The sequence below is a fragment of the Mustela nivalis genome, assembly GCF_964662115.1.
Source record: "Mustela nivalis genome assembly, chromosome: 15".
NCBI lineage: Eukaryota > Metazoa > Chordata > Mammalia > Carnivora > Mustelidae > Mustela > Mustela nivalis.
Window position 1 is genome coordinate 19,595,184 of NC_139034.1, and position 25,487 is coordinate 19,620,670.

The window sequence follows — 25,487 nt, forward strand, 5'->3', positions numbered from 1 at the left end:
TTCAATGATTATTTCATAGCAAGGGAGGTCGTTTTCTCTCAGTAATCTCTGTCCTCTAAAATTCAATTCACAATAATCTTTTTCTTACTACGTTGAATGGATTGTCTTCTTCTCCAGTGTGAGGAATATTTTAAAAAACTTAATGACTAGGTGATTGCAAATCTTTCTGCCGCTATTAGAAATAATGCCTCAATTTGGGCTGAATATTAAGAATCTGCACTGTGCTTGCTGTTTAAAGAGTCTTTTAAATGTCCACAATTGAATTACAGCCTTATGTTCAATCATGAACCATGAAATTAGTTGGTATAACCAATGTTCTGCAACTCAGGGCCTGAAAAAAAAGGCTATAATTCAAAATTACTAAAAAGTGTCTCAATTAAAACTGAGCTTTTATACTTTCTAAAGACATTGATTACATCGGTTACTCTACCAAAAGGTAAAACAAAACGTAAAATAATTCCACCCATATACATGATTATTTTATAAAAACAAGCAAACTTTTAAACCAGATAAAGTAGATTTTAGTGACAGAGAATATCATAAACTTAAGTTTCTTCATTTCGATTAAGATTATTTATATATTTGTTTGAGAAAGAGAGAGCACAAGCTGGGGGGAGGGGAAAGGGGAGAGAAAAGCACACTCCCGTTGAACAGGGAGCCCCACTTGGGCCTTGATCCCAGGACCCTGAGATCATGATTTGATCAGAAGGCAGATAATTAACCAACTGAATCACCCAGCTGCCCTCTTTATTTCTGTTTTTCTAGTGAGAGTTGGCATATGTTTACACATTAATACTTGTTTATATTTTGGGTGGATTTCTGATTCATTCAGTTAAGTGCTCATCATTTCACACCAACTCAGGATATTATACAATGATCAAGCAGACTACTCTAAAATCTGAATTGACTAAAGTCAGCCCATTCCTGTAGCATGGGTTCTTAGGCAAAGACACTACCACTATGTGACAAAAGCAGTTACCAGGATCTGGATCTTCGCTACTCAGCAGAGGTCTACGGAATGCAGTGTAGACACTGCCTGGGAGTGTGCTAGAGAGGCAGAATCTCAGACCTTATCCTGGAGCACAATCCACACTTTAACAAGATCTCAGGTAAATCAAATGCATGTTAAGCTTTGAAAAGCAGTGGTATAGTTTATTGGCCTAAAAGTGTAAATTTCTCCCTTAATTGCCCAAAATAATACCTAGGAAGAAAATTAAGCAAGTTTTAAGAGAAAAAAAGTTTATGGCACCTACCATGTGCAACTTTAGACTTTACCTCATTTAATCTTCATTAAAAACCCTGCAAGGTAGTTTATCACCATTTTTATAGGGGATGAACTAAGTACCTTGTTAAAGATTACACAGCTAATAAATGTTGGAACAAAGGTCCAAAACAAGGTCAGTCAGGCTCCAACACTTCCTATATCTTTTCCATTAATAACACACCACCCCTTATCTTGCTCATTTTTTATACCACTAAAACCATTAAATGTGTTCAATATGGGCCTTAGATTGAACTTCATCATCAAAATCCATTTATTATATTCACTTGGTTTGTCACTTACATTTTCACATTTTGTGTCCAAGGCTATCCTGCCTTGGTTATATCCTCAACACAGCAAACTGAGCTGTTTGTCATACTGCCAAGGTCCATTGATGGCACATCCTTTTCCCTTGACCTCAGAATTTATCTTTTCAATAATTTATGGATGCAAATATTTTCAAGGCTTATTGAAGACAAAATGGTCTCAAAATCTTATTGTCAAACATCATGGCTAAAAATTACATACAAATCCTGCAAATTGTGTCCCACTAGCTACATGATTGAGAATTATCAATCTTTCCTTTTGGCAGGGAAGAGAATGACATATAAAAAGTTCCACCCTGGTCACCTGTCACACCATTGCCCCTCACCACCTAGAGATACATTGTAATTCAGTCATCCACCACATTAGATTCTAGATCTGGTTTTCAAAAATCAGTGGCATGTAAGATTTCTAATCCAATGGCACATAAGGATTTCTTCTAGGGAAATCATAGATGTCTGGTGACTAGGATGCATCTTGAATTAAAATGTCAACTTTTTTTTTTCCTTCAGAAAAAGAGTCAAGTTCACCAGTGAATGAACTTAGAAGCAACCAATCAAACCTATTATACTCTTTATTCATAATAAAATATTCTATGGCAACAAATGCATGGTCACTCAAAGATTTACCTTCTTTCCACAGATACTTGATTACAAGAGGGAACAGGTGGAAATTAAAGTAATTATTTTGTCATATATGCCATGGACTTTTAATGCTTCCTCTCTTTACCAATGGAAACGAGGACATCATTGCCTTTAAATCTGATCTGAGATCAATCTGATCTCAGAACCATTTCAGAGGCCTGTTCTTGTGGAACCTAGTACTAATTTCTGTGTCACTTCAAAAAATGTATAGATTATTCTTCTAAATTGGGTTCTTAAACTACTTCATTCCTCTGTCACTAAGCTACTCGTATGAATAGATGGGTATTATTCCTGGACAACTTTTTGTACCTTCTCTAGACGTAACGTGTGTTGGCTAAACCTATTTAAACTTTCTTTTCTTTAATTATATTCATTAGTATAATAAATATATGTATCTCAAGTATCAATTTTGGAGTGATTTATTTAGGATCATATTTTGACCAAATCTTTCATTCCTAGTAACTTGAAGTCAAAGTTTTTCATTTATGAAATGAAACAGCTATATTTTATCTTCAGCTATAATCACTGCCTATAGATTAATTTGGGGTAGTAACATTAATAACAATTAAATTTTGTATAGGACATTGCTATTTACAAAGAAATTTCACGTGTTTTAGATGTTACTTCAGATGGTTCAAAGTAAGTATATCAAGATGTTTATAAGTGACTATATCAAGAAATATTTTCCACTTCAGTTTCCACATCTTAGAAATCTGAATGAATCTAAAAAGATAAAAATATGGAGCCACTCTAGCTGAATGTTCACTTGTGCACATGACAGTCTCCTTAATAAACAGTTATTGCTGCGGAACAGTGAAGTGCTACAATTGCCTTGTTTATTCAAAGCAACACAGATTTCTATTTTTGGTCTCATTCAAAGTGAACTCAGAAATGCAAATAGAGATTTAAGCAATCAGAAGTGCTTCCTGTTACCACTAGAAAAGTTGAGTTCATGATGAAAGCTGCTAGGTCAAGTCTCTACACCAAGTAGAAGCTAATGATTCCATAAATATCTAGTTAGCTTCAAGTACAACAGATCCCTACGAATTTTGAAGTTCTATATTTAACTTTGGATTTCTAGAGCCCTTGCAAACCATCACTTAGAATCACTTACTTTTACACTCATGGACAAGAGCTCATCTTATGTGAAGAAAAAAGATCACTCATGCACCGTTGGTGGCAATGCAAGGTAGTACAGCCATGATGTATGAAGGAAAACAGTATGGAAGTTCCTAAAAAAATTAAAATAGAATTACCATATGATCCAGTAATTACATTACTAAGTATTTGCCAAAGAAAATAAAAACACACTAATTTAAACAGATACATGAACCCTATGCTTGTTGCAGCATTATTTATAGTAGCCAAGATATGGAAGTAACCCAGCTGTCCATCTCTAAATGAATGGATAAAAGAGATATAGTATTTATATACATACAATAGAATATTACTCAGTCATAAAGAAGAATGAAATCTTGCCCTTTGCAACAATATGGATGGATTTAGAGGGTATAATGCTAAGTGAAATAAATGAGTCAGAGAAAGATAAACACCATATGATTTCATTCATGGGGAAATTAAAAAACAAAACAAAGAAAAAAAGAAAGAAAAGAGAGAGAGAGAAAAAAAACAGACCCTTAAATATAGAGACTAAGTTGGTAATTACCAGAAGGGAGATGAGTGGGGAGATGGGTAAAATAAGTAAAAAGGATTAAAGAGTACACTTAACTTGATGAGCACCAAGTAACATATAGAATTGTTGAACCATTATTTGTACACCAGAAATTAATATAACACTGTATCTTAATTATACTTGAATTAAAAATAATAATAAAAATACAAATAAAAAAGAATGAATTTTAAATATACACATTTATGGGGCCCCTGGGTGGCTCAGTGGGTTAAGGCCTCTGCCTTCGGCTCAGATGTCATGATCCCAGGGTCCTGGGATTGAGCCCTGCATTGGGCTTTCTGCTCAGTAGGGAGCCTGCTTCCTCTTCTCTCTCTGTCTACTTCTCTGCCTACTTGTGATCTCTGTGTGTCAAATAAATAAATAAAAATCATATATATATATGTATACACACACACACATTTATGATAAGAGAGAGCACCTTTTATTTGCCTATGTATTACACTAAAAAGGCAAATACTAACCTACTAAACACTGAAGAACTTCAACTCTCCTCATAAACACAAGAAAAGTGCTCTTCAAAAGACAAAAACATAAGATGAAATACTGATTTAAAGAAATAAGTGGTGAAAAGTGACAGCCCAGTCTCCAGAATCACAAACGGTGCTCTGACAGGAACATGGTAGAAATTTCATAGAAAGCCCAGGGACTACCTTTGTTAAAGCTATCCTCAAAAATATTTTTTTCACAGATGCTATTGGTGCCCATCCACATGTGCTTTTTTGGTGAGGTCCACTCATTTCCCAGCTGTGTGAGTGTTGGCTGCTCGTGGCTCACACCTCATTCTGCTCCACAGACTGCCTTTCACTGGAGAAAGCCACTTGACCTGGAGATTTCTAAGAGATGACATCCTCCCTGCAGAGGTGGTCCATAGCCAATCACAACTGACGTGAGGTGTAACAGTCCAGCACCCTTGCTTCTGAAGCAAAACTATGTCTGTGGTACAATTTATGCTCCAGAGCCCCCTGTGGAATTAGGCTGATGCTAGATTCCTCCCAAAGCCACGTTTTTGCCTAGCCTCTTTTACTGCTCTATTCTGTTTCCCTTAGTTTCTTACAGGTTACTCCTGAGAGCTCACCCTTGATAATTCATTTACATAAAAACCCTGATCTCAAACCTCTCCTCTAAGGAAGCCTACAAAGAAACTATTTCATACTCTTAAATTTTCATTGTTGATGACAATAAAAACCGGCACTAAAATGTAACATGGCACAAATAGATCAATGAGACAGAATAAGGGGACTAGAAATAGATCTACAACCCCTGTGACGAATTGAATTTTAACAGCATCATCAGAGCAATTCAGTAGGGAAAGAAAAATCTTATCTAAAAAATGTACTAGAACAACTGAATAGTCCTATGGAAAAGAAGTGGACCTTAACCCTTAATTCACAACACATACAAAAATTAATCTGAGATGATTAATAGACCCAAACATTCAAATTAAAGCTATAAAACACTTAGAAAAATTTTATAAAAATACTATCTAAAAACCTATTAAAATAATAATCAGGAAGGGGAAAGGAAGGAAGCACAGATGAAACAAGACTGGCAGGGTGTAGATAGTTATTGAGCTGGCTGATGGGTGGTTGGGGTTCATAATTCTATTCTGCTTATACATATACATGCATATGTATAAACCCATACATGGTGAATTGATTTTCTACAAAGGTGCCAAGGGGAGTGAATAAGTTTTTCAATAAATAGTAACAGAAAAAACAGATAGCCGTGCTTAAAAAAAATAAACAACAACCCTCACTGACTCACCAATCCTACAAGAATTATTTCTAAATTGTTCTCAGACCTAAACATAAACCCTCACACTATAAAACCTCTAGAACAAAATATAGGAGAGAATTTATGTAACTTCTGCATCACAAAACTTCTTAGATAGAATACAAAAACATGAACCATAAAAAAATCTTGATAAATTGAATCTTAACAAAATAAAAAACTTCTGCTCTTCAAAAGACTCTGTTAACAAAATGACAAGGAGTCCCAAGAACAGGAAAAAAGTATTCTCAGTACATATTTCTAACAGAGAAGTATCTAGACTATATAAAAAAAACTTCATGATATGAAGGCCAAAAACCCAATATAATCATAGGTAAATGACATGAACAGTTACTTCACCAAAAAAAGATATTTGAATGCCCAAAAAGAACACGAAAAGATACTCAACATTATTGTCATCAGAGAAATGCAAGTTAGACCGTGAAATAACAATATAACCGTGAGAATGACTAATATTAAAAACGCCTAGGGGGCCCTCAGTGGCATAGTCGGTTAAGTGGCCAACTCTTGGTCTTGGCTCTGGTTGTGATCTCAGGGTCCTGGGATAGAGTCCCACTTCGCAGAGCCTACTGCAGGATTCTCTCTCTCCCTCTGCTCCTGCCCCCACTTGTTCACAGGCTCTATAAAATAAATAAATGCATCTTTTAAAAAAAACAGAGAGAAAAAATAAAATAAAATAAACAGAGAGAGAGGGGCACCTAGGCGGCTCCATGGATTAAGCTTCTGCCTTGAGCTCAGGTCATGGTCTCAGGGTCCTGGGATGGTTCCCCACATCAGGCTCTCTGCTCAGTAGGAAGCCTGTCTCCGCCACTCTCTGCCTGCTTCTCTGCTTACTTGGATCTCTCTCTTTCAAGTAAATAAATAAAATCTTTAAAAAAATAAAAATTAAAAAACAGAGAGACAATACCTAATATCTCCAAGTGCTGATGAGGGTATGGAGAAACTGGAACTCTTACGTGTTGCAGTGGGCATATAAAATAGTCCAACCATTCTGGGACAAGATCTGATAGTTTCTTACAAACCTCAACCTACACTTACCATAAAAACTCCACTAGTAGGTTTTTATCTCAGAAAAATGAAAATATATCATTTTTTAAAAATTATATGAAAAAGTATAGCAGCTTTACTCATCACAGGCAAACTGGAAATAGTTCAAAGGCCCAGCAGTAGGGAACTGAATAAACACACCTGTGTGCAGTCAAACAATGGGGCAACAGAGTGGAGCAAAGAAGAAACACCTCTGGCAAAGAGCTGATAGTTGTTGAAGCTGGATAATAGAAAGATGGGGGTTCATTATACTATTCTGTTTACTTTAGTGTATGTTTGAAAGTTTCCATATAAGTATTTTCAAAATCATTTTCCAAAAATTATTAAAAGCATCTATTCATTGAGTTTATAATTCCTCTTCTGAAAAACTTACTCTAGAAAACAGTCAAAAAGAGGAAATAAGCTACATGTGTGCAAATATTCATCTGATCTGATTTACAGTGTTGGAAAAGTTGGAAAGAACCTAAACAGACAAAAACAAAGAAATGTTAAAGAAATCATACTTTATAGAATATTATGCAGATGTTATAAACCGTTAATATAAATGATAGCTAATATTTATTGTGTACTTTTGATGTGGTAGGCCCTATTTGAGCACTTTAGTTAACTTATCTAACATGAATAATATGTAAGAAAAATAGGTCATTTAACAAATTTTATCTGCTACACACCACGAACTGTGCTAGGCACTGGGAATACAACAGTGACTGAGAATATGCTATCTTTAGTCTCATGGAGCTTTGAAAAGCTTGTCAGAAGATACGGATAATTTAAAAAATAATGACAAAAAATAAAGAAACAATTACAATACAATGCAGTAAATGCATCAAGAGGAAAAAATAAAATGTTAATCTTTTGATTTAAGCGGCAAAGTGAATGGGTAAGTGCAGTTCCTCTGTGGCAGCTATGTAAGGGGACAAGCAGTAAAGGACAAGTATTTGACTTCTCCAGGTGATGTAATTACAAAATTAATTTTAATATGGAATTCCGTTCATGTTGCTACAATATTTTCACTGTCATAGAATTAAATCACATTTATATCAGTCAGCATAGTCGTGAGTAGGATTTGTTGCATGGTAATTTTATCATCGTTTTTTTCAATCAAACTAGTTTGTCAAATCTTTCTTGGGCTTCTCCTACTAATCAGTGTTAACAGAAAAGGGATTCACTGGTCCTAATTCACCATATACTGAAAGTTTGACCTAGTTAGTCTATTTAGAGGAGTTCTCAACCTGGCTGCACATTAAAGTCACCACAGGAGCTTTCAAAACCTAATGATTGATGTCTGGACCCCACCCCAAGCCAATTAAATCTGATCTCTGAGGGAATGACATGTTGATCTACCAGAAGAGCCATGGGTCACTTTTTCCATTTTTCCCTAGGTCTTTGTTGAGCTCTTTCCCTTCAGGAAGTTGATTTCCATAATTACTCTATTTTTGGCTGGAAAGATAATTAAATGTACTGATGGAGACACGTTGAAAAGTGATTAAACAAAATATAGGCTTTCTATTCATTTATCCATATTCTAAACTCCTCTGCTCTGAGCAGCGCACATTTTAGATGGCTTAACCACCCGCAACAACGCAATAGGGCACCAAGCACAACTGAAAAAGCAGAGTAGGTTATTTTCATCAACCAGGATTTTCATCATTTCTCAAAACACAGAAAAGACAGTGTATGCAGACAGTGGAAAAAGCATGTGACCTAAAATAACATCAGAGCTCAGAGAGGTGGACACAACAGGCTAAAATGTGGAAATGTGGATAGTCCTGTTGCAAGTAAAATGGCAAAAAAAAAAAAAAAAAACAACCAAAAAAAAAAAAAAAAAACCCCAAAACAAAAAAACAAAACCCAACAATTCTCCTGGTCCCTTTTCCCCATCTGTCCTCCCAAACATCCCATGTGCCAACTCATGCTCCACACAAAGAAATGAGATGACTCAAAAAGAGCTTATTCAGGGGGGTGAATAATGCCCATGTCTCTTCATTCTTCTTCTTCTTCTTCTTTTTTTTTTTCTTTTGAGATTTTATTTATTTATTCAAGAGAGAGTGATAGCAACAGAGAGCACAAGTAGAGGGAGCAGAAGAGGGAGAAGCAGGCTCCCTGCTTCAACTCGGGGCTTAACCCCAGGACCCTGGGACTGAGTCGAAGGCAGACTGAGCCACCCAGGCGCCCCTTATCAACTCCTCATTCTTTGTGAGCTACTTTCTCTTCTTTGTTTTTCCTTCCTGGCTGCATGGAGGTGGGGCGTGCAGCGGCTGACCCTCTTCTATGTTTTTGCAGGTGGTTGTTGTACATTTTGGGGAGTTCACGTGTGCAAGGCAGGGATAATAGCAATTTAACTTGCTTGATACAGTACTTAGCACAGTAGCACATGGCTGTGGATACCTAATAAGCCATGGAGTAAAATTAGCCTAATTCTGTTCAGATTCCTTGTTTCATCAGCCTTTGGGGAGACAATGATAATTAGTTGAAATAGCTGGAGAATAACACTGATTAAGTGTTATAGAAAACCAATGCAGAAAAATTACCAAAAACAAATTGTCTTTGCCTAAGGTACATTTCTGTCTGTGAAAAAGAGCAAAAGTAAGCAACCTTGAAGTCCTTCAAATATTAACGTGCCAAAATGTTGGGATTTTTGTTCCCCTTGCATTTTAGTATAATCACTCTGGGCAGACATTTAACTCAAATTCTCAGATGGGTCATGCTTTCCTCTGACCTTATCAAATAATTAATGTGAGATTTTTATAGAAACCTCCACAGCTTATTTTACTCATTATTATGAAATATAATTAAATGCACAGCAATAACTCTCAATTAATTGCTCAATTCTTTCAAGTTTAGAGATAATCACTTTTTCTTAAATACATACAGACTGATACCATTTTTGATACACTGACTCGCATAATGTTCAACAAGGTAATTAAAAACAACAAAAAAGCAAGCGTTGTCTAAAATAATGAAACTGTTTTAGCTCCTTGAGTTCAAATTGAGCACCCTTCTGACATTGAAAAGTATGATTAAATAAGAGTAGGGTTATAAAGTGTGGGTGGGTAGATACAAGCTGTCCTTTTTCCAACCTGGACAGCCGTTTAAGGCTTGTCGAATATCATTAAGGTATCAGTAATGGAAAATTGCCTTCGTAGCAAAACTCAACACTCAAGGTAGGGAAACTTCATACACTTCAACCATATAGTAATACGAATGCACAAACCCAACAAATATTAGCTGCAATGCATTTTTTTTTTTTTTTTTAATTTCCATGCTGTCATTTTGTAACGATGCAACCCCACATTCCCACACTATGTAGGTATGGGACCTCTGGGTTGCTTCTGCCTGCCAGCTTCCTCTATCCTAGGGCTGCGGCTCACTTCTTAAACAGACTCAGGGCCTGCATGGCTTGACTTGGGCTCTTATTTGCTTTTACTTTTGGAGAATACATCAGCAAGATTAATGACAGCTTTAGCTTAATGGCTATGCAAAATTATAACTTTGGTTCTACCTCCCTATTTCCACCTTATATGCTCTTTAATAAAGTCATATATTGCAAACACCAAGCCAAGGAAGGCAAGCAGCCTATGTTTGTGGAGCACCTGTTACTGCACACCTCCAGGGTGAGAAAAACAGGAGTAGGAGGCACACCCACAGGATTGCTAATGCTAGTGAGCCAGAGATGCTGAAAATGAAATCTATGCCAGGGAGCCATCTGCCTTTGACAAAGAACTTGCAACCGTGTCAGCAGTGAAAATCATTTCAGAGGCCCAGGCTGAAAAATCAGCTCTGACCTCTCAAGAACAAAGATCAGCATTGCCTCTTCTGCTACAGCTGGTTTAATGTAACCCCCCCGGCCCCCCGCCCAGGTAATGTTTTCAGAGTTCTAGCTTCTTTTTGACTTCACACATCCTTTTTGCCTCTGAAATATGAAATACACTGGACTTTCTGAAGCCTGGCTTTTAAAGGAATGGATCTGAAGTTCTTTCTCTTCCTCCACTGTGTCTTGAAGTTTAAAGGCAGACACGCTTGGCTGCTGGGGGAGGCTATGGGGTGTTGTGTTTGGTACTTAAGGCATTGATTGTATGAATGAGTAATGCCTTGAACTACACTTGATAGTTGTCAGTGAAGGTGGAGCTAAAACCCAGAGCCTAACATAGTGGGATTAGTTCAGCAGAGTTTGCATAGTCTCTGCACAGGGTAGCTGTCCAAAAAAATTTGTTAAGAATGAATGAAAAATTGAATGGACTTGGACCAATGCGTGAAATGGTGCAATCATTCACCACCTACCATTTCTACATGTCTGAGGTTTAGCTTCTCTATACCTGCTTCAGGCCAGCTTTTCTTTCCTTCTATATCTTTACAGTAGAACCCCAGAACCTCTTTTGTTTCGGGCCTGCAGTTTCCCCCTGACTTTTCCAGAAATTCTTCTACGCCCTTCTCCCCCTACTTCTTCAAGGCCCATGGCTCCTTCCCCTGAACCTGCCCCAGTCTACCTCACATAATGGCTCCAAAGGGACTATCTGAAGAACTGATAAACCCTTGGTTTATGTGATTCAAATTAACCTAAACAAAGTCAATTGTAAATCAGAGTCCCAGTCCATGTCATTTTTATTCCTAACAAATTTATTCCTAACTGGCTTCTCATATTACCCCATTTTAAACTACTTTAGGTTGCTTGTATGAAATAATTGATTATTTTTAAAGAAATAGCGGCAACATTTATCTTTATAAAATCCATAGTCTATGTAGTTGTTATTTTATCTCCATTTTTAAGAATGCTGTTGTTCATCTTTTCCTATAGTGTGGCTCCCGAGGGTCCCTTTCCTGTGCGTGTGCCTCTGTGGGGGGCTCCACGGAGTGTTTGGAAAATAGAAGCACAGAGTATTCAGTGGAAGAGACAGACCTATGACAAGACAATTTCGAAAAGCTGCACCTGAACTATCTTGTAAGTAATGCATTGAGCAGCATGCCTCACTTTGATTGAACAAGTGTGCTTTGAGAAAAAGTTTTTTTAAATGTCAAACATCAAATTCTTTAAACAATTCTACACTTCCTTGATTCTGGTTCTAATTTTCATCCAGAAATCAAACAGAAGAGTCTATTTCAAGGCAATATCTGTTGCCTCAAACATATATGATCAGAAAATGATATCCAACAACTGTATCATTTATATTTTGTAGTTGATGATGATTCCATAGAGGTGAGCCATTGAAAAAAGAAGAAACCAGCCTCCTTTGCTGAGCACAAACATGGCTTGTTCAGTCAGTTAGTAGCATTATATCTGGATCTTAGCTCTCACTTTGACCTTCATGTTTTTAGTTGTTTCTCTTATTGGTAGCAGGGAAGGTCCCAGCTCAAGTAAAAATACAATTCAGACATGCGCTAGCAAGCCTAGGGTTAGAGAGGTGCTACCAGGGGTTACTTGCATGAAGATCTGAGGAGACTTAAGCCAGAGAGGCAACAACTAATATTTGGGGGAAATGGAGACAAGGTGAGAGGGACATAAATCTGATTTCCAAGATAAGAGGCCAGTCATTGGACTGATGGGAAGCACAGTGTGATAGCTTACAAGCTCAATTTCCCAGGGGCTCAGTCAAAGAACTATGACAGAGTAGCAATGAAAACCAAAGGTTCTTTTTTTAACTATAATTTAAATTGGCATGAAAAGGGCAAGGTTGTCCCCCATATTTGTGCCAGGAGCTGCCACTTGCTTTTCTCGGCCAGAAATTAATCAAAAATTTCCTGTAAAATAAGAATGACAAGAAAAAATATTATTTTTGCTGCACTTATCTGGCTTTAGGCAGTAAGCTAATGCTTTATGTACATTGTGTTCATCAAAATATCAGCAATCTCAAATTCAAGAATACTCAATTTAAGCTCAGGCACCAAGTACAACATCTAAACATTGCTCTGGTCTATATGAGAAGCCCCAGGAGCTCACATCTTCAGTGAGCATCTATGCCTAGATGCTGAATTTTATATCTATAGTAGCTGGCCTCCAAGATAGCCCCAATGATCTCTCCTTCCTGGTATTTATGTCCTCATATAATTCCCCCTCCTTGCTGAATAGGATTAAACCATGGAACCAGTAGAATATTACAGTAATGTTAGTGTTTGACTTCTCAGATAGGTCATAAAAGACATTGCAGCTATACATTTTTCACCTCTCTTGGATCACTTGTTCTGTGAAAAGTCAGCTGTCATGAAAACTCAAACAGCCCTATAGATAGGATACATAGTGAGGAACAGAGAGCTCCTGCCAAAAAGCCAGTGACAAATTGAGGCTTCCTGCCAACAACCTTTTAAGTGAGCCATCTGGGAAGCAGATCTTCCTGCCCCAGTCGAGGCTTCAGTTGACTTCATCCCAAGCCAAAAATTTAACTTCGCCTCATTAGTGATCTCAAGCCAGAACCAACCAGCTTAGCTACTCTGAATTCCTGACCAATAAAAACAGTGAAATAATATATGTTTATTAATTTAAGCTACTAAGTTTTGGAACAACTCATTACATAACAATTGACAACCAATACCGATTTTGGTACCTTCATACTTGAAAATGAGGTACCAGAGTAACAAGCAACAAAAAGTATGGATGTGGCTTTGGAAAAGGCAGTGGACAGAAGCTGCCTAGACTCTAGGGAGAGTATTAGTGACAGCCTCAAGTGTAGTGAACAGCCTGCTGATTGAAGAAGGGATGAGCGGGGGACTAAAGGAAATAGAAAAACATATTGGAAACTGGAGAAAAAGGGATACTCATTATATAATGTTAGGAAGTTTAGTGACACGATTTTATGCAGTATGGGGAAAGGAGAGAGTGTGCCATGTGACAGGGATGACCTAACAAAGGAGATTTCAAAGCAGAGTGCTAAAGGTGCCACTTGGGTTTATCTGGCTTCTTAGAGCAAAATGCAAGCAGAGAGACATAAGCTTAAAAGAATGACTTTTAAACAAAAAAGAACCAAGGACTTTCTGGTTTTAAAGAGTCTCAGCCTCTCAAGATGACTAACAGTGCTAAAATTCAGAATAGCTTCCAGGCAAAGATGAAGCCCAGGACATTACTAGAAAAATAAGGTCTTGTGATAAGTCAAGGGTGTGGCTATAAACGCCTTTGTTAAAACCTCATCTAGATCTAACATGGTGCCTCAGACAACTGTTCAAACAATAGGGCTTCTAAGAAGCTTAAGGATGAATTTCTTCAACAATCTCAGCAGAAGCCCAAGTTAGAGGACTGAACTCAAAAAGATTTGCAGACATGGTTTTTGCCTAAGAAGAATATGTCAACGTTTTTAAGACTATTGTACTGGCAGAAACACTATTAGCTTGGACAGAAAGGAACACAAACAGCACAAAATGAAAACAAGGACTTCAGACTCCCCAAATTCAACTTCCAGCAAGCAGACTTACCTTTCTTGGAAAAGAAGGAGTGACTCAGAGAGCAGAACCAAGAGTCAGAGAGCAGATCCAAGAACCACAGAGAAGTAGAACTGCATCCTAATTAACTTCCAGAATATACCTACTTTGATTTGAGACCACCAACACTTGGGCATTTCGTGTTTTCCATATTTGTAAACAGACACGACTAGTATAGTTCTTTGGCACCTATCCCACCACTGTCCTTCGGGAGCATTATTGGGAAATAGCTTGCACCTTTAGGTTCACAGGTGTTCAGATCAAGAGCAACTGTATTCAAGGAGCTGTATTTCAAAAACTGTGCCTGAGAAGCTGCATCTGTGTCTGAACCTGATTTAGGTGATGGGCTTCTGGACTTCAAGTGGAGGTTGTAAAAGAAAGAGACTTCAGGAAGTGCAGCATGAGTATATTTTGCATGTGAGACAATCATGAGTCATTGGGGGCCACGAGGTAGACTGTGGTGATCCCCCTTCCAAATGGTCCCCAATGTTCCCTGACTCCTAGAATTTATATCCTGTGTAATCTCCCCAATACTGAATAGAGCTTACTTATGTAGCCACTAACATATTGCTGAAATGACAGTGTGTGACTTCCAAGGCTGGATCATCAAGACCTTGAAACATCTACTTGGATCACTGCCTCAAAGGAAGTTAGCTTCCATATTATGAGGACATTCAAGTAGCCTTACAGGGAGGATATTTGGATGAGAAAGTCAGTAATGTGCTCATGGGCTAATAAACATCTTCCATTCCAAAAATAATCGTGTGTGTGTGTGTGTGTGTGTGTGTGTGTGTAATTTTACCATTATAAAGAATGTGTAGAACACAATTTATACTTTCTAAAGTCTAAATAATCAATAAAACAATAATTCAAGTTCCAATTTGTAGTGTTTGCTGATATCCAAGTATAAATATTCCCACCTGACTGATTTCAAGCTACCAAAATAGTATCACTGAATGCAGAGATAGGATAAGATTAAGATGTGCAATAGGACACAACCACATAATACTTCTGCCATCAGATACAAAAGACATAAATAATCACAGGAGCATCAAATAAAGGACAAATGTGGTAAAACCATCAGGAAGTCATGAGTTTTGAGTATTCATTACCCTTCAATTTAATGTAGTTTAAGTTTACATAATTTAATTTCTTTTTTTTCATAATTTAATTTTTAATAATAGTTATATTTAACCATTGGCTTGCAAAACTCCTAAAATTTAACAATTAACTCTTAAGAGCAGATCTGAAGCATCTTCAGTACCCCATTTAGCTGAAACTTCCTGTCAACAGCTCTGTAAGTGAACATCATGGAAGGAGACCTTCTAGCCCCAGTCAAGTCTTCCAATTCCTATAGCTCCTAGTAACAGTGTAAAAGACCCTGAGCCAGAGGACCCAGCTGAGTCACCTCTGAATTACTGACCCAAAGGTTCAGTCAGATAACAAAGGTTTATTGTTTAATCCACAAGCTATTGAGGTGAATTGTGGCTTAGCAACAGATAATAACATAGTGGCAGCTTCTCCAGACATAGGAGACATTGCCACATTGAGGCAGAGAAAAAGGGAAACCCTTAGGAAGGTAAGAGCAAAATTGTATGGGATATCCTTGGCACTTTTGCAAACACCCCTAGAATTACTGGGGGGGGGGGGATTCAAGAAGAAATTTAAGTTTTTCGAGGGGTGTTTTTATTTCCATCTGTTTCCAGAGAGCATAACTATTAGTTTTAGCATAACTAAAATCACACAGCTAATAAGCCAGTGAGAAGTAAAACCCAAGCCTTGGTGGTTTGAGCCCAGATCTCGGGGAGGTTGCAACAAGATCTTTAAATTTTAGAACACTTTATTATTTATTAAAAATTTGATTCCCACAACAATCTGGTGAGGGAAAAGGAATAATTATTTCTACTCTATGAATTAAAAAATTGATTTTGTATATCTATTACCAGAGCTGAAATTAAAAAGCATTTGAACCTTAGTCCACTATACCCAAAAAAGACTAAAAATAAAAGTTAATATGAGTATAAAATATAATCATGTATAATTGTTAAATTTTGTACTATAGAAAATAAAAATTCAGAATTCAATAGCCTTTTATGTTACTAGTTTTTCTATTTACACTGCGAAGAAAAGAAATAGGTAACAAACTAAACTTCTATGGCCAATAAATATAGATAATATATTTTTTAATTTATTAAAATTTCACTTATTAAAAATCGAATTTCTTTTGGGTCTTATCCAATTTGATCCAGGACCAGTGGGTTCCTATTAATTTGCATGATTGCCTCATATAGTATTAATATATTTCCAAGCTCCTCAATTTATTCACTTTAACAGCTTTCCATAAGCACTTCAAATGAATAGTAACACAGTTTTGTTTTCCAGATGTCATTTCATGGGTCTGAATAATTCTACCAGACTTTTATGATTACATCAGTTCAGAATAGCGAAGAACAAACACCAAATTTAACTTGAAACACTTTTAACAAATTCCATATTCGTTTTTCCTCTTAAGATCTTACTATTTATGTATATGGTACAATAAATGCAATGATGGAGGTTCCATTAAAAAGGCCTAGAATTTGAAAGCCTGGGATGTTCTCTGAGACTAAGTTTGGAAATAGGAACCAAATGGCCCACCCTGAGAGATGGACTGTGAATGTGATGATTCAAAGAAATAGGTTGTATCTAAAATCCAATCAGAAATACTAGAATGCGGCTGCAATCCAATCAAACTGATTAGGGTAGGTAGATTAAGGCCTGAAGATGATTGTGCCCAAAAGAAACTGCATCTAATCAATTGCACTGTAATTTGTAGGAGAAAAAAGTGTCAAGGAGCTAGGATGGTCTTCATAAGAGTCTGGAAAAGGGGGAACAAATATGCAGGGAATCAGGTGAAATATGTTAAGCTGCACGTTCATTGGTAGGAGCCACTGAAAAAGTTACAGAAAGGGAGTATACACCCTTACTGAGCACTTAAATATTCCAAGTTCCATGTTGAATACTTTTCACAATATGCCATTCATGCCCATCACAAGACTGTGAGATCGGTCTTGTAATCCTCCTTTTAGAGACGGACAAATGGAAGGGTTAAGACATTGCACAGGTTCATACTGGTATGTAACAAAGCTGGAATTTGTACCTTTTAATAATCATAATTACAATAACACATACAATTGATTACTATTGTAAGTGGGTCAAGACATTTCTCTAAATACCTAGCTGTATTATTTCTTTCTAATGGCAATTCTGTAAGGTAGATACTATAATTAATTTCCCAATTTTATTTGAGGAAACTGAGGCACAAATAGATTGAGTGAAATACGCAAGATCACACGTATTGGTGGAGACTGAATTGGTTGAACCCAGACAGTCTGACTCCAGAACCCAGGCTCTTCAGCCCTCCCTTCTGCTACTTCTATCAGTCTTGCTCATTCTCAAAGCTGTGCTGTTACTCTCTTATGTACTGACTCCTAGAAGCCTCCTAAAGAAAGACCTCACAGACAGGCCCTGTTTCCCAACTTCAGAGTACAAGCCAAGGCTAATCACATACAATAAGATCATCTTCATAACATAAATGTATATAAATATTGTAGCAGTAAATATTTAGGAGGAGATACATTAAATACCCATATGTTCTAAGGAACAAACTTAATAGAACCACCATAGATTAATTTTATGAAAGTATTAAAGAATAAAAGGTAATTACAGCCTGACCAAATCCCAGAATCTTAGAATTATAAAGAAGTGTGGTTACAATGTAATTAGAAGGGCAAATGGACTATGAACAGAGAGAATATTTGGCCCTGTGTTGAGCTTTAGGCTACCTGCACATTATGAAGCAAGGAATTGGGCTCAATAGGAATAATTTCAGGGCACTCTACATTACCTGTTTCAGAAGTAGAGGCAGGCTATTGGCAGTTTTTCAACAACCTTTCACTTCCTTGTGTACTCTAATTGAAGCCAGTTATAAAGCTGCTTAAATTTGTATTTAAAAAAATGACATGACTGTTGAGACAGAACTTCAACAATGAATTTTACAAATACAGAATTTTTTAGAGTATGACTGAAGTCATTCCTTTTTAAGAAAATATTTATTTATTTATTTGAGAGAGAGAGAGAGAGGGAGTGTGCTCATGAGTTGAGGGGAGAGGCATAGGGAGAGAAACTTGAAGCAGACTCCCCACTGAGCATGGAGCCTGATCTCGGAACCTAAGAGATCATGACCCCAACCAAAACCAAAGAGCTGGACACCTAACCAACTGAACCACCCAGGTGCCCCTATTCTTAAAGATACAATTAGTATATTACACTTTGTTTTCATCTATATGCCTGTTTATTTACCCATCTACCAAACCTGATTATTTAGCGTTCTGAACTTTTGCTGAATTAAACTTCATTTCCATTGGTAATGTTTTTTTACTTAAGTTCTTTTACAGACATTTGGGTAGAAAGATGAACTAAGAAGTAATTCCTTTGATATTCTTTGATAATTTCATAATGGAAGAAATTTGGAATCTGAGTGATTTTCAACTAAAAAAAAAAAAAGTCCCAGTCAGAACTGGTTAAACCCTTCCTGACCTTCTAGACATCTGAATCCTCTTCTTCCAACTTAACTCACTTTGTCCTAACCAGATCCAGACTTCACTTCAGAGTTGATCAGGAGAGTTCCTGCTCCACTAGACTGATTGTAATACTATCCACATATAGTTGTAAAAACAAAACCTGCTTCCCTCTCCCTCTCTACTCCTCCCTCTTCCTCTCCCCTCTCTCTCTCTCTCTGTCTCTCTCATCTCTCTCCTCTCTCTCTGTCTCTCATTGCCTCTCTCTGTCTCTTCCTGTCCCCCTCACCATCCCTCTCTGTGTCCCTTCCTCCCTCTCTCCCTTGATCTCCTCAGCAGTTCATATATTCTCTTCTAATGATCAATTTGGTTTCTGGTTATAAAAATGTTCTATTCCTATTTGGAGAGAGAAGCTAGAAGGAGAAGGCTATCTTGGATTTAGCTGAGCCTCACTGATTCAACAGCTTTCTTATTATAAGCCATGCTCAAAAGTTCTTTAATAATGATTTTTTGAAAGATTTTATTTATTTATTTGACACAGAGAGAGGCAACAAGAGAAGAAACACAAGCAGGGAGAATGGGAAAGGGAGAAGCAGGCTTCCCACCAAGCAGAGGGAAGTCCAGGGTTCCATCCCAGGACTCTGGGATCATGACCTGAGCAGAAAGCAGACACTTAATCCTTGAGCCACCCGGGCACCCTTAAAAATGATTTTTAAGTAACAAAGACATTTAAAAACAGTGTATGGTAATTCAGGCCATATTTTTTACTGGTTCTGTTTTAGGCTGATCCAAATATGGCCAGTGAGTGCAGGAAAGTTAAAAAAAAAAAAAAAAAAAAACACTAAACACTGACATGAAGTTCTAAAAACTAATCAACACATTATGCATCATACATGTGTATATGTGTGTGAGTCAGGCAGTCAATGGCATATAAAACATTGGGGAGCATGAACAACAGAATTCAGCATACAGATCATATAGGGAATGTACATTTCAAAATTTAAAACTAAGTTTGGTTGTGTAATTAATTATCCAAACAGCAACAGCTGATAGACCCAGAATAGAAAGAGTTCAAAAGAACTAGGATAAACATGTAAGGGTTTATAAATAACATCCATCTGTTATTAGTTATATCTCATAGATGCAGCAAATCAACACGTGTTCCTCATATCAGTTACTGTTTGTCCCAAAATATCGCTCTTGCCAAAGCACCTTGGTGCGCAGTGATTGAAGATAAATAGGCAGAGAGAGTACTCTTTAATTTTTAGTTTGTAACATTTCTAGATGATGGTAACATTTCCATCCTCCTTTTATACTGGGCTAGATATGTTATCTTTATTTGTCAGCACAGTGCCAACACCAAAAATTGAAATGATGGATGTAATGGGTCAGAGTCAAGCATTTTTCAGTCTGTTGTGTGACACTGCTGCGGGCAACTTGGTTGCTAGAATTCTACGGGGCAGGTTAGGAACAGAAGAGCCTTCCAAAGAGCCAGAGGACTCAGCAGTAGAAGAGGCTATCATGGACTTCCAGGGAACTCATGGGATGAAATGGTTTTTAAAACATCGACTTAATAGATTCTATTCTAAATCAAGGTCTTGCCTCAGCTTCTGCTAAGTTTTAGGTCCATGATCAAATTATTTTCCTCCACTGGTTTCACTCAAAGTGAAATAAAATTAGTACTCTCAGTTTCCTCACAGAGCATTGTTTAGAATAGTTGCCACTTATGGAAAATTTTAAGCTTTTGTGAGTGATCAGAATGAATGAATGAATGAATGAAGTGATTCAGAAAATAGATGCAATGTGAGAACACTGAGGAGGACTGCACTAATCAGGAAGGGGTCTTAATGCTGATGAGCCTCCAACGAACCTTGAGGTGTGGTTAGACTTTAAACAGGAAAGCTGAAGATGGGAAAACATTTCAGGTAAGGGAAGTAGCAGGACCAAGGAGGGGAGAAAATGATCTATAAGACATGCTGGAGGACCTAGTAAGACCAACTAAGGTTTGCTCTGACAGCCTTCCACTTTTGGGGCCAAATAAATTTTTCAAGAGAGTATAATATTGAGTTTTTCTTCCTAGCTTTCTGATTTGTAACTTTTTGACACTGAAAACTGTGATCACTGAATCTCATGAATCGCTTTACAGACAGAAGTGCAGAAGATACCTCTGAGATCATAAGCACCAACACCTAGAGTACCTGTAACACTAAACAGGGAAAATTGTATTTACTATAGTAAGGTTCCTGTGCTTTTTATGCAGCACAGGAATATATTGTCAGTTGCTAAAGGAGACCATTAGTTTAAAAAAAATCTTGCCAAAAATGAGGTTAAGAAAACATTAATGAATGTTAATGAACTGTTTTTATGGTATCTATTATCTAATGATTAATACTTTATCAATGAAATATTTCTCATCTCATTTAGCCCCCTAATTTATTTAGATACAAAATAAAGGAAAATTTTATACCTATGTTGAAATTTTTTCCTCTTGGAAATTGCTGTTTAATGGTGAGATGAGTGATCAGAAGCCTCTCCATTGATCCCTCCCTTTTCAGGGTACACAGAGTCCTTCTATAATCAGCACCAGATGCCACAGAAGATGTGACGTAACACTGACCTGTGGCCTCATAGCATAGACCCTGGTGTCTTAGGGGAAGTGACTTGTTCCAACTCCAGGGTATTCACCATATTTTAAATTTGATTAGTTCTGCTCTTCACTGTTTTTGTGTGTGGGTGAAATATACATAACATGAAATTAACCATTTTAACCATTTTTAAGTTCAGGGGCATTAAGTACATTCACACTGTTGTGAGGCCATTACCACCATCCAATTCCAGAAGTTTTTCACCCTCTCAAAGTGAAACTCTATACTTATTAAACCATAACTCCCCTTTTCCCCTCTCCCAAAACCCTGATGACCACAATCCTACTATCTGTATGAATTTGACTATTCCAGGTACTTCATCTAAATGGAATCACATAATAGTTGCCTTCTTTGTGCTTATTTCACAGAGTTTAATGTTTTGAAGGTTCACCCATTGCCTTTCACTGCTTTATCCATTAAGAAAGCCATGTTCTTTCTTAAGCTTGTGCGATTTGTTTATATCTTTATGTGAGATTATATGGACTTTCACCTCCTATCAATACGGAGCATACAAGGACATTATAGCCTTCTATAATATAAATAAATAATACTGTATATTTTGTCCTTGAAATAGAAACAGAGAAAGAGAGCTGGTCAGTTGACATTGCCTCCAAGGATGTGGGCAAGGAACCTAGTAATGGAATCCAGAAATAGTAAGCAGGAGCTGGAGGTGAGGGGGATTATGGGTGTTTCCCCTGGTCCATCCAACTTTACCTTTCTGTTTCTCAATGAGGAAGAAAATCTAGACTTGATTTTCTGCTGGTATAAAGCTATTATTACAACTAAGGAGAAGAGAGTGACAGAGAAGTACATGTTTCTTAACTGCCTTGTCAGGAAGTGATTTTCATCTTTTCTGCTTACAGTCCATTGGCCCAAACCGAGTGCAAAGCAGTCTGGGAAATGCAGGAAAACATGGATATTCACTGATTACCAAGATAACCATGATATTATCCATGGGATTGCTTAAGGGGAAAAAGATTGTACTTTCCTTTTGGTATTATGGTCTATACATATCATGTTCTTATGTTTGAATACACACAGGATGACAGCAAAACCCATGACAAATACAAAACACATGCCTCCAGTTTTGTTTTGTTTTTTTTTTTTAAGATTTTATTTATTTATTTGACAGAGATCACAAGTAGGCTGAGAGGCAGGCAGAGAGTGAAGAGGAAGCAGGCTCCCCGCTGAGCAGAGAGCCGGATATGGAGCTCCATCCCAGGACCCTGGGACCACGACCTGAGCTGAAGGTAGAGGCTTTAACTCACTGAGCCACCCAGGCACCCCATGCCTCCAGTTTTTATCTGCAATTCCAGGTTCCCCAAAACTCTAGGCACCAAGGGTTCTATCAACAACTAGTTTGAAGGGAAAAAACCTGACCTGACCAAAAGTGAGGCAATTTATAAAAATATCTGGACCTAAGGTTTTATTTAAAGAGTTGCAAGCCTGAATAAAACCTATATGAATTCGAAGTAAGAATAGGGACTAAAGTGGAGTAGCAGTTTAGATATATTCAATTTGTCCCTAAGCTTTTAGTCATTTACCATGTAAATCTATTAGCTAACATTTATTATTTCCTGTGCAGAAGCATTGTTCTAAGTGCTTTGCATTTATTAGGCCATTTGAGGTTCTCAGAAACCCTTTGGTGTGCTATTAGTATCTTCATTTACCAGACATGGAAACAAAGTCCCAGTAAGTATAGGTAAGGTCACCCCCAGCTACAAAGGCAGTTAGGGATAAATGCCAGGTAGCCTTCCTCCAGAAGCCCTTACTTACTACCTTACATGGCTCCCAAATCATATTTAAAACCATATGAAGAAAATCTCTTCCCACAGTAACATCATTACAATGGTAGTGTAGTAGTTTTCTACCATCTCTGCCACCCCCACCCCACCCGCAAAGAACAGGGATTTTGACCATCACTCACAGGCAAGGCCTTTGTGGAAGTCTGGGAGTTCAGTGGAGAAGTCCCAGAACATCACTGGAGCTAAACGAAACCCAAGATCAGGCACACTGAAGAAGTAAGAGCAACACTCTATCTTTACCTGTTTTATCCCCCCCCCCCCAAGGCAATAGAGCTCAAAGCAAGAGACCTCCTTTGCCCATGTTTTCTAACGCAAGGGAAAAGGAGGGTGTGTGCATGAGCCTCTGGCTTTCCCAGCTGTGCCAGACAGTGCCAAGGATGTTCATTTCTTACCCCCCACTAAAGAATAGTGAGTGGCAAACTGTGTTAGTGGGGGGTAGTGAGTAGCTGGGAGGATAGCAGCCAGGGCTCAGCATGCAACATATCAAAAGAACACATATCCTACGTATAGACTCCACCAGGAAGCCTGCCTAGGAGCCACTAGCAATGCCTCACCTGCTGGCCTCCTCCAACTGGATTATGGGCACTCCAATGCTCTGAGTACCCACCTTCATGACCCTCCCACCCTATAGCCAGCTCTATATACATCTTCCTGAGGGCAAGGGTGGCAAGAGAGAGAGAGCCTTTGCAGACAACTAGCAAACATATGCTAAGAGTTGTCCCAAATCTGCAGAACGGGTAGAAAGCACCAACCTGAGCATTCAGTATCACCCTAGGGAAATAAAATAAGAGGCTATCAGGGTCCGGCCGGGCTGTACATTTAGGGAAGGCAAATAATCTTAAGAGGTCCCCATCCAAGTGGGACTAAGAAGTGTGACACAGGTATCTATTGAAACGGTCTGAGAAAGCCTCAGAATCCCTAACACAGAAGATTTCTGAAACCAGTCAGTAAAGACTGAAGGAGGTAACTACTTTTATAATGCCAAGACAGCAATGCAAGTCTTCAAGGAACATGAAATACCAGGAAAACGTGATGCCACCAGAGGAATACAGTAATTTTCCGGTAACCAAACCCACAGAAATAGAGAATTCAAAACAGTTGTTTTAAGGAAGCTCAGTAAACCACAAGAAAACACAGAAAGATAGTTCAACAAAATCAGGAAAATAGTAATGAACAAAATGAGAAGTTTAACAAAGAGACAAGAAGTCATAAAAAAGAACCAAACATAAATTCTGGAGTTCAAGAATACAATGAATAGAACGAAAAATGCACCAAACAGCATCATCATCAGACTGGACCAACCAAGGGAAATAATCTGTGAAGTAGAAGACAGGTCAATTGAAAGTATCCAGTTAGTGGGGGGAAAAAAAAAGAAAAGAAAAGAAAAAAAAAAAAGACTGAAATTGAGTAAGGAAAACCTGTAAGATATAGGATTCCAGTAAGAAAACAATCTACCCATCTCTGCATCACTGGAGTCCCAGAAGAAAAGAGGGGAGGGAACAGAAAGTTCATTTAAAGAAATAATGGCTATGAATTTCCCAAATCTGAGGACAGATTCGGACAGCCAAGTTCATGAGGCTCATAGGTCCCTCCAAAATTTCAACCTCAAACTATTTTCTGCAAGACACCACTGTCACAAAGCTGTCTAAAATCAAAGACAAAGTGAGATTTTTTAAAGCAGCAAGAGGGGGAGAAATATCATCACATAAAAAGGAACCCTAATAAAGCTATTAATGGATTTCTCAGCAGAAACAGGAGACAGTGGCCAGGCCAGGGGAGAATGGGATGATCTATTCAATGTATTGAGAGAAAAAACTGCCATCAAGAATACTTCATCCAGAAAAGCCGTCCTTCAGAAATGAAGGAGAGATTAAAGATAAACGCAAGCTGAGGGAGTGAATCACCACTAGATCTTCCCTACAAGAAATGCTGGGGTTTCTCAAGCTGAAAAGAAAGAACACTGATGAGTACCATGGAAACTTGGAAACTTATGAGACAAATCATCACATTGTATACTTTCAGTATATTACAATGTTATTTGTCAATTACACCTCAGTAAAACTGAGGGGGGAAAGAAAAAACAAAAAACTTTCCTGATGTCCCATGGCATCTTTACTTCCCCTGCCATGGCACTCACTTCGTTGCTAGTCTTCGTCTAACAAACACCTCCTGAGCATCAATCACATTTCAGTCTCTATTGAAAGGATGGGAGTAAAGCACTAAACAAAACAGTTTCCATGGTTTGGATGGCCTACTACTTATTTGTGACTTTCCATAGGACTTGACGTTCTAGGATGGCAGAAATACAATCCAT

The 25,487-nt window shown here is 37.7% G+C and overlaps 1 long non-coding RNA gene across 1 annotated transcript in view; it reads right to left on the minus strand.

Moving 5' to 3' along the window:
* LOC309848597 overlaps nucleotides 1-25,487 on the minus strand; it is a 244,896-nt gene that overhangs the window by 12,645 nt on the left and 206,764 nt on the right. The window contains exons 2-3 of the long non-coding RNA XR_014303157.1: nucleotides 7,168-7,223; nucleotides 3,344-3,461 (exon numbers count right to left, since the gene is read on the minus strand). This is a non-coding gene — a long non-coding RNA (uncharacterized lncRNA). The remainder of the gene's footprint in view (nucleotides 1-3,343; nucleotides 3,462-7,167; nucleotides 7,224-25,487) is intronic.